The sequence below is a fragment of the Phaethon aethereus genome (assembly GCF_964289735.1).
Source record: "Phaethon aethereus genome assembly, chromosome: 5".
NCBI lineage: Eukaryota > Metazoa > Chordata > Aves > Phaethontiformes > Phaethontidae > Phaethon > Phaethon aethereus.
The window spans coordinates 39,554,066-39,562,396 of record NC_138579.1 but is presented as its reverse complement, the minus strand read 5'-3'; positions in this window follow the sequence as shown (position 1 = coordinate 39,562,396).

Below are 8,331 nucleotides of genomic sequence, written 5' to 3'. Positions count from 1 at the left end.
CCGGCGTCTGCTGCTGGGGCGATCCCGGCTGCCGCCGCTGCCCCCAGCTGCCCTTCCAAGCCCCCGGAGATGGAGACGGCTCCTCGGCCAGCCAAGAAAGAGGGGCAGAAACAGTTAAAATAGCTGGTAAATAAAAATCCCAGTAGAAAAACATGATCCGGCAGAGAAAAGCATCCTTTCCAAGCACTGCCAACCCCACATACTCAAAAATTATGTATCGGGCTCCAGAGAATCACGGCTTAAAAATCACAAGGGTTTTTGTTCTGGTTTTTAAAGAAAATTATAAATGTTTGAGCTTTTCCTAATTGCACTCTGGTTTCTTGAACTTTATGATTGCATTTTCAAACTTTTCTCTAAATCCCCCAGGGCTACAAACTTCTACATTTTTATTATAAAATAAAGTTGAGAAGCTCACCTAATGCCCACAGCTTTGGGGCAAACAGCAAAGATCAAAAGACTTAGGCTAAAATGAGAAGAATAGGAAATACTGGAGATCAAGAATGAACACCCTGCAGTATACGTGTCTCTTACCATTTTTCCCCAGTGTTGCGCAAAAACATATTTTGCTGGTTTAAGCAACGTGATGTTGGTTAAATACTTTATTTGCCAGTGTGAAGAGCAGGTCTTCAGTGACATTTTGCCTCAGAGCACAATGTTGCTTGCAGCCAAGGGCTGCAGAAAAGCTAAAACTGAGGCTGCTGTCCCAGGCTAAGGGGACCAGAGGACCACAGAGTTTCCAAGAGCATCTTGTGTGCTCGGGGTTGTTGCTGTTCACAGACCAGGAAAGGTTGGGAAACATTATCCAAAGCTAAACCTAGACCTGACCTTCCATCTTTAGCCTGATCCATACAGAAACTTACTGCCCAAAAGGGGTAGGTGGGTGCCATCCAACTTACTTACTTCATCTCCAAAGGCACTGAAAGAACTGCCATGTGTCTTTATAGGGATACCTGTGTTACAGGTACAGATAGACTGTGATAGATGTGTCAGCCTGTAAAGAGCTCAGTCATCCTCCAAAATTAAAGGCTGATCGGAGGGCGGACTCACTATCATGCCTCTTGAAAGGATCTGCCTTGTAACAGCCTGGTTATCGATTGCTGCCTGTAAGAGAATGTGATACTCTCTTTTGCCCTGGTCCTGTTAGCTCTATTTACCGTAACACTTGCTGAAACCTCCTCTTGTAGAGATAATGGCTTCCTTTGGCTGCTGTCAGAATGAACAAATGGCAGTAAAAACATGCCGCTACTAATCGTGTCCTACTTGTAATTAAAGCAAGACAAAAGCATTGCACTGCTGGGTTTGGCTCGCCCAAGAACAAGGGCTGACCACAGGAACGCCAATAACCAAAAGACAACGGTGCCTATTGCATCGGTGAAACTCAAAGCCACGAGGTTTCCACCAGCCCAGAAACTCGGCAAAACATCCAGGAGGACAACAAACATATTTAGCGCCCGGACTGGGGTCCAGCACCCAGGGGTGCTGCTCTAGGCAGCGCTCAGCACACGTGAGCCTAAGGGGCTGCAAAAGGTGAAGGCAGATGGTGAAGTATATGAATAAGCAAAGTTTTTTTGACAGTCCTCTTGAACTTTTTGTGGCCATGCAGAAAGGCCAACGGCTCAGTTATTCAGGCAGGAGGCAACAGGACTTTTGCAGGATGGTGCAACACCATTACCCAGGGTGCTGGGGACCCTGAGCCCCCCTAAGACCAAAGGATGCACCTAGAGCCCATCACAACAAGCCCCCAGCCTTCCCAGAGTTGCATCAAGGCATGGTGGAGCCCAGTACCACATCTCACATCCTCCAGGGTCTTCATCCTCACCACACCATCGGGAAGCAAAATGTCCCTGCCTGCAGAGGTGGAAAATGTCCCTGCCTGCAGAGGTGGAAGAGAGGCAGAAATCTGCTTACCTGTGTCCTACAGCAGGGGTAAGCAAGGAAATAGGCCCATCTCTCTTCCCCTGCAAGCGGGCACCATAGCCCTCGGCATGTCCTGCCTCGTCAGGCTGAATCCGGGTCCCATCACAACAGGCGCAAATTGAAGAAAACGACAACAAAGTAAGTGGGGGGGGGGAAGAGCAAAACTCCCCTCCAGTCCCATCCACAAAGCAGTAGCATAACCACGTCGCTGAGCACTCACAGGGCTTGCCCTGTAAACAAACAGATGCCCATATCCAAGTACTGCTGTACAGCCCGATATTTACTTAGGATTACTCCGCTGACTGTGGATCATGCGAGAGCTGGGCCAGTAGTCCAGGACCATCCCAGGGACAGCCAGGCTTCAAACATCCCCTGGGATGCGGTTTCAGGTGGCCCACCTCCGCCGCGGTGCTGCCTTGTGAAGCCCTGCTGTCCCCCGTGCCCACTCAGGCTGCTCCCCCGGGCTGGCACGCTCGGTGTGCTACGGGAGCCGGGCTTTCCCACTCGCCTTTCTGCCGCTGCTGAGAATCAAAGCAGGCTTAAAAGAAAACCTTTCTGTAGCTAAAATGTGCCCATGCTCATCTCTTAGTAAGCTTGGGTCACTTCAGGAGCTTTCCCCGCACAGGAGAAGGCAATAAAGCAGGGAGCAAGACCTAGACCGACCCCAGCCACCTGCTCAATGGCTTCCTTGGTCCCAAGACTCATGAACAAATGCAGTGCAGCTGCCGCAGCCGTTTCTGCCTCGCAGGGAAATCTTCACTGCTAAGCAAGATAACAGGTCCTCTTGAAGCTTGTAACACACCTATGGGAGAGAGAGAGGTCTCATCTTCTAATACGCACAGTCTGCAGCTTTCCTGCAAAGTCGGTGAGTAACCACAAGAGGAAGAGAGAAGAGAGACGAGATCACCTCCAGGCACCGCAGTCAGTGGTGCAAGGATGCCGAAGGCGCAGACAAGAACCAAGGCAAATCCATGGGCTCCACAGTTTTCCTCCTTACTAGCCATGTAATGCCAGAGTGTCAGCTTGGTCATACAAAGTCAGGTATGCACTTAAACATAGCTCTGTTTTGGACTACATTACTTATATTTTCTTTTTGCTTTCCAAAAGAGAGATTTTTTTCCTCCTCATGCTGGGAAGGATGGTGGCTGAGAGCATCACAACAGGGTTGAGGGACAAAAGGATACGGAGGTCAGCGTGTTGACAGATAATTTACCCAAACTGATTCACAGGCGGGGATTAAAGTTTCCAGGCAGCTAAAGCTGCTTGGTTGCTGGCTGGAGCGTTGTCTCAGCAGCACGAGGATGCTCTCCAGAGCCATGTCAGGACCCAGGCTTTGCTGGCATCCCACAGACACCGGCAATGGCACTGAGGAGCATGGGATGCTCTCCTCTGGCGCTGCATGCGTGCTGCAAGGGAACCCCCGGCTTTCCCACTGAGCCCTTGCGCGCGGGCACCAAGCTGAGTGGCTCTGTGGCACTGCTGTTCTGCACCCACCGGAGACATCTCCCCCACAGCCACCCAGGGGCTTATTTCTAAGATTAAACCCTGGTGGTAGTTTCTGTGCCTCCTCTTTGACATGGAAATTTCTCTCTCTTACCACGGCAATTTGGCTGCCCTTCAGATGGGAGCTTGGGGAGCAACAGGAGGGGGAAGACTGGGTGATGAGTCTGCCTTTTCAGAGACCTCCTGCTTCTCCCCTGGGGTTTGCATAAGGGTCTTGGATCCTTCAGTTATCCTTGGCTATTCCTGATCACCTTATTTCTTACTTCCCACTTCCCTAGCCATCTCCTTTATTAAATCTTCATATTCATCATGTAGGAAGGAGAGCTACTTCATGTCACTGATGGAGCAATTTAAAGCTACGGAGGTAGAACTTGAGCACAATCTACCCAGTGAAATTATTTAAAATATAAGCTTTGATAAAAATGAAGCACACTGACCTCAGCTCAAGGTACAATTCCTCTTCACAGCTGGAAGCTGGACAAGGGACTAGGAAACCTTCTGCCGTCCAGATCAGCTCTCCCAAGCTCATGCCAAAGAGGCTTCCCGCCTGACCCAGAGAAAACAGAGCATTTTCTGAATAGTTATCACCCTGCAAAGATCAGAAGAAGAACAGACAAGGCTCATTTCTCCCATAAAGCTGAGAGCAATAGTCAAGGCTATAACGGATCAGATACAGGCTTAAGGGAAGTCCTGCTGGCCTGCTGACAGCATTTTACCGAAGTTTCAGGGAAACTTAAGCTGTCAAATTTTTATGAAGCTGTCTTTGACATCTGGTCCCTAAGGAAATGGAACAGTCAAGATTAACTAGAGCCACTAATTACGTAGTTAAGAAGTGACTACAATAGACAAGAAATAACATCTTTCTTCCCATGGGGAAAAATAAGCATCATGGACATGAACACTTTTTTCTGTGGAATTCCCCCCAAAAGCATCCACCCTCGAGGTGAACCTGCTCCAGCACCACTCTGACACCCTTCCTGCGGGCACCGGTGGCAAAGCCAGAACCACCCTCTGCATCCGGGGTGCATGTGGGGTGCCCCCAGTTCTCCCCTCAACCCATGACAAGATCCCCCTCCCATCAACAGGGGGGTTTCTACCCCAAACCTGCAGACTGCTCCCCAGCAAGGGAAAACGGAACCTCTCCCATGTATTGCCACGATGCACTAGCTGCTACGGGCTCCTTCGAGAAAAGCAAGCAGCTATCACAGCAGTCAGAAATCCACGGCAATCCACTGCATCTGCTAGCCGTAAAAATCACCCTTCTCCAGAAGTGGACCTCTCTGTCTGCAATAACTTAAAACCCCTGAGGGTAGTAACAGCACTGAAAGGATGGGGCAGGACCATTCCCAGCCACCAAGGCACTTCAGCGCTTCAGGGTGCTGGTGGAAAGCCTTGCTCTAGAAGTTAGGAGGAAGAGGCCACCTGCTGAAACGTTAGTCTCAATGGCTGAAGTGCCTCACCCACGCTCTCGGGAGCAGCTCTCCGTTCTCCAAGCAATGCCCACCTGGGCCAGCAAGCTCAAATTTAAAACAACCTCCCTAAAACGGAGAAGAGGCATCGTAGTAAGCTCATTTTTCACTGCTGACCGACCGGAGCATGCTCCGGCTGACACTGCCGAGTCCTCTGCGGGTCTCCTGCTGAGACGAAGCTGTCAGTAAAATCACAGGAGGGTGCACTATCCCCTCCTCTGGCTGTTTAAAATAAGTGTCACTGAACCAGACAGATGCTGGCGCTGTGTCTCAGCAGGCGCTAATTTAGCCCATACGGAACGCTCTTACATCATTTGTTCTGGACACAGCTTAATTGCAAAATTAATTATTTTCCTATCAAACAAAATTGTATAAGAGGGTAGTCATGGGATTTTTTAAGCCTGATGGATGCTAAAATGGGATTTGAACAAATATAAACAACTTTGGCTCCTGTCTGCGCTCAGGACCTCTAAGAGAGTAGGGCTGCCGGGGCGGGGAGCCAGCGAACACCTGGCGGTGGGGGACAGGGCACGGCAGCCGCCCGAAAGGCAGGGCCGCCCGGTCCCAGCCGCCCTGCCGCGGGGCGCCGGGACGGGGCCCCCGCCCGTGCCGGGGTGCCGCCGCAGACGCAGCTGGCCGGTGAACCGCGGACGGCAGCGCCGCCCGGCTCCGGCAGGTCCCAACGGCTGCGGGAGACTCCAGGGCGTGCTGCCGGTATCATGGCAGGGCTTTCAGCCTCGCTGCAGGGAGCCGGCAGGACGGTGCAGAGCTGGGGGAGCCTCTCCAGTCTCCCTTGCCCTGTCCCTCTCCAAATGTGCCCCTTCCCCCTGACACTCTGGGTAGCCATCCCTAGCACAGAGGCAACACGATAGCACCCAGCATGGGGGTGAGGAGAGGTGGCCATCACCATGGCATCAGGCTGCAGCTGCTCTGGCCAGCGGTACATGGCAGCTTGTGCCCAGACTGGTCCACGCTGAGTGGCGAGTGGTTTGCGTTTCAGGACAAGCCCGTTCAATTTGTTTTTGCTTCTGACCCTGTCGCAGCGGGCTCAGACGCAAGCAGAGCTAACCCCCACCCCAAACACACAGGTTTTCCCATGGAGGCCAGACCAGACCCAGATTTTAATTGGAGGACATCCCATTTAAGCGTGCTGCATCTTCAGATGACGACAGAAGTGAAAAAACACGGATAGGACCAAAACCGTGGCATGGGGGAGCCACAGCTGGTACAAGTCACGACAAGTCGTGATCGTCCCTTGCAGAAGCCCGCCCTCTTCAACCCCCTGACAGCCACTCCAGCACAGCGCCCGCCGTGCGGGCAGCTCTGTGGTGGGCGGGTTGACTCAGGGGCCCACAGAACTGAGCAAATTGATTAGCCAAGCATATAACCATACAGCCAGAAAACCTCACCTGAGCGAAATACGTGCACCAGATGCCAAGGTCACACCTCGGATTGTGGGATGACATAGTGTGAAATGTGGCACAAATCAAGTCACCGCTGCTCTTACCGGGCACGTCTGCTGAAATATGGCCTTTGGGTAACAACTGGGCTGAGCTCGAGTTACATTAAATTCTGTAAAAAGCACAGAAGAAATTACAATCCCAGCTGCAAACTGGAAAACTGGACCTCAGGTCCCCGTCAGTGAAAGGGGCACGTGAGCCACTTCATACTTACCCAGTGACTTTATGAAGCTGCATTATGAAAGCATGAAGCGGTGACTCCTTTGCTGCCTTTAAAAAAAGCAGCAGCCCGCAACCCAGCTCATTTCGAGCTCCAACAGGCAGTCTGCAAACTTGGGGGGGGTGTGGGGTGGGGTGTAAATCCCTCCTTTAACGCCTCACGTTTGTTAGGCATCCTTGTGACGCCCGATGCATCAGACCATACCTCTGAACTCGGGAGGATCTGACTTAACAAAAATGATCTAAGCGATCGCACCTACTGCGTTTTAGGAGGGTTTTTCTCTTCAGAGAGCGGCCAGGCTCCGGGCATGCAACCACTGCCCTCCAGTGGCTTGAGCTGCGCAGGACCCTTCGGGAAGCTCCTTGGCTTCACACAGAGTGAGGGCACAGCCAAGGGCCTTTGCAGGGCGAGCAAGAGGTTTGAGGGTATTTGGGCCACGAGAGTTAAAAAAGGAGACCATTGAAAGAACATCTAGAAATTTGCCTTTTAAGGACTGAGGCTGGAAAGCAGTCAGAGGAAGGAAAAGGCACGCTTTGTCTAGGGATGACACCAGGGACTCGCTTGCCGAGCAGGCGGCTCCTCCGAGGCCGAAGCCTCCTCTGAACAGAAGTAGATGATGTGGCCATCAGGTCAGCAGCAGCCCGTCGTGGGCTACCAGCAGGATGCCATGCACCAGCCGGGCCCCACGGCCTCCCGGCATGGGAGCCTGCTCCTTCCCCCAGCCAAGCTCCCTGGTGGTCCCACCTCCCAGGTCCCACTGCAGCGAGCAGCGGCTTTAGAACAGAGATGCAGCTCTTCGGCCACATCTGAATGCAAACCCCCAGCTCCGGTGCCTGTGTAAAACAACTGGACGTCCCCAGCATGAATCAGGGGAAATAATGATCGTAATTTATTCTGCTTCTCCCAACCAGTCTCTCCCTTGGTTCCTGTGGCGTTTCCTGCATTAACTACTGGGAACCAGCAGGAACGCTTGAAGAGCAAACAACTAGCAGGCATTTTTTTTTAATTATTGGGGTAGTTGAAACATTCTTCTTACAGCCCTGCAAAGACAAAGCGGGAGAGCATTACAACATCGCTGTTTTAAAGCCTTGAGCTGCACTGAGCTTGCTGGGGCGGGGGGTCTGGGCACTGCGGAGGCAGTGGTGCTTTATAACAACTTAATTGTGCGACTTGACCTTTCTCGCATCTTCTGACAGAATTCAGCACACAGCGAAGAGGCAAGCACAGTGAAAACAAGCATTTCCTTAGCATGACTCGGAGTCTACGGGAGAAAAACCTGACAGGAGGGAGAGAAAGAGGGAGGGAATTGCTGTGGGCTTTGCTCCTGCGTTTTCTCCTAATTCCTACAAACCTTCCCGATGTGCCACTTGGGCCGCCCTTACTTGTGCCTGGAAATCTTGCAGGTGCCCAAGGAGAAACAAAACGCGTGCGGTACCGCAGGCCGCTCGCTTAGCCAGGGCCCAGGCAACGAGGCTGAGCAGTGCTCTCTGCCACCACAGTGACAGAAAGGTCCCAAAGCATCACCTGTGATCTTTGGGGCAGCGCCCCTGTCCCCAGGCACCGGGGTGCCATGCTCACAAGGGTGTAGAAGACGATGCTGGCACGGGCACACAGAGCCACTGGGAGCTGCTGGCGCAGCTCTGTCCCACAGTGCCGCAGGCACCGCTCCTGCCCATGCTGGGCTCCGGAGCTGCTGTCGGTTCTTTTCCGTCCTGGCTGCCAGCCTGGAAAACAAAGTTCCCGACCAAAGCGAGAGCAAGTG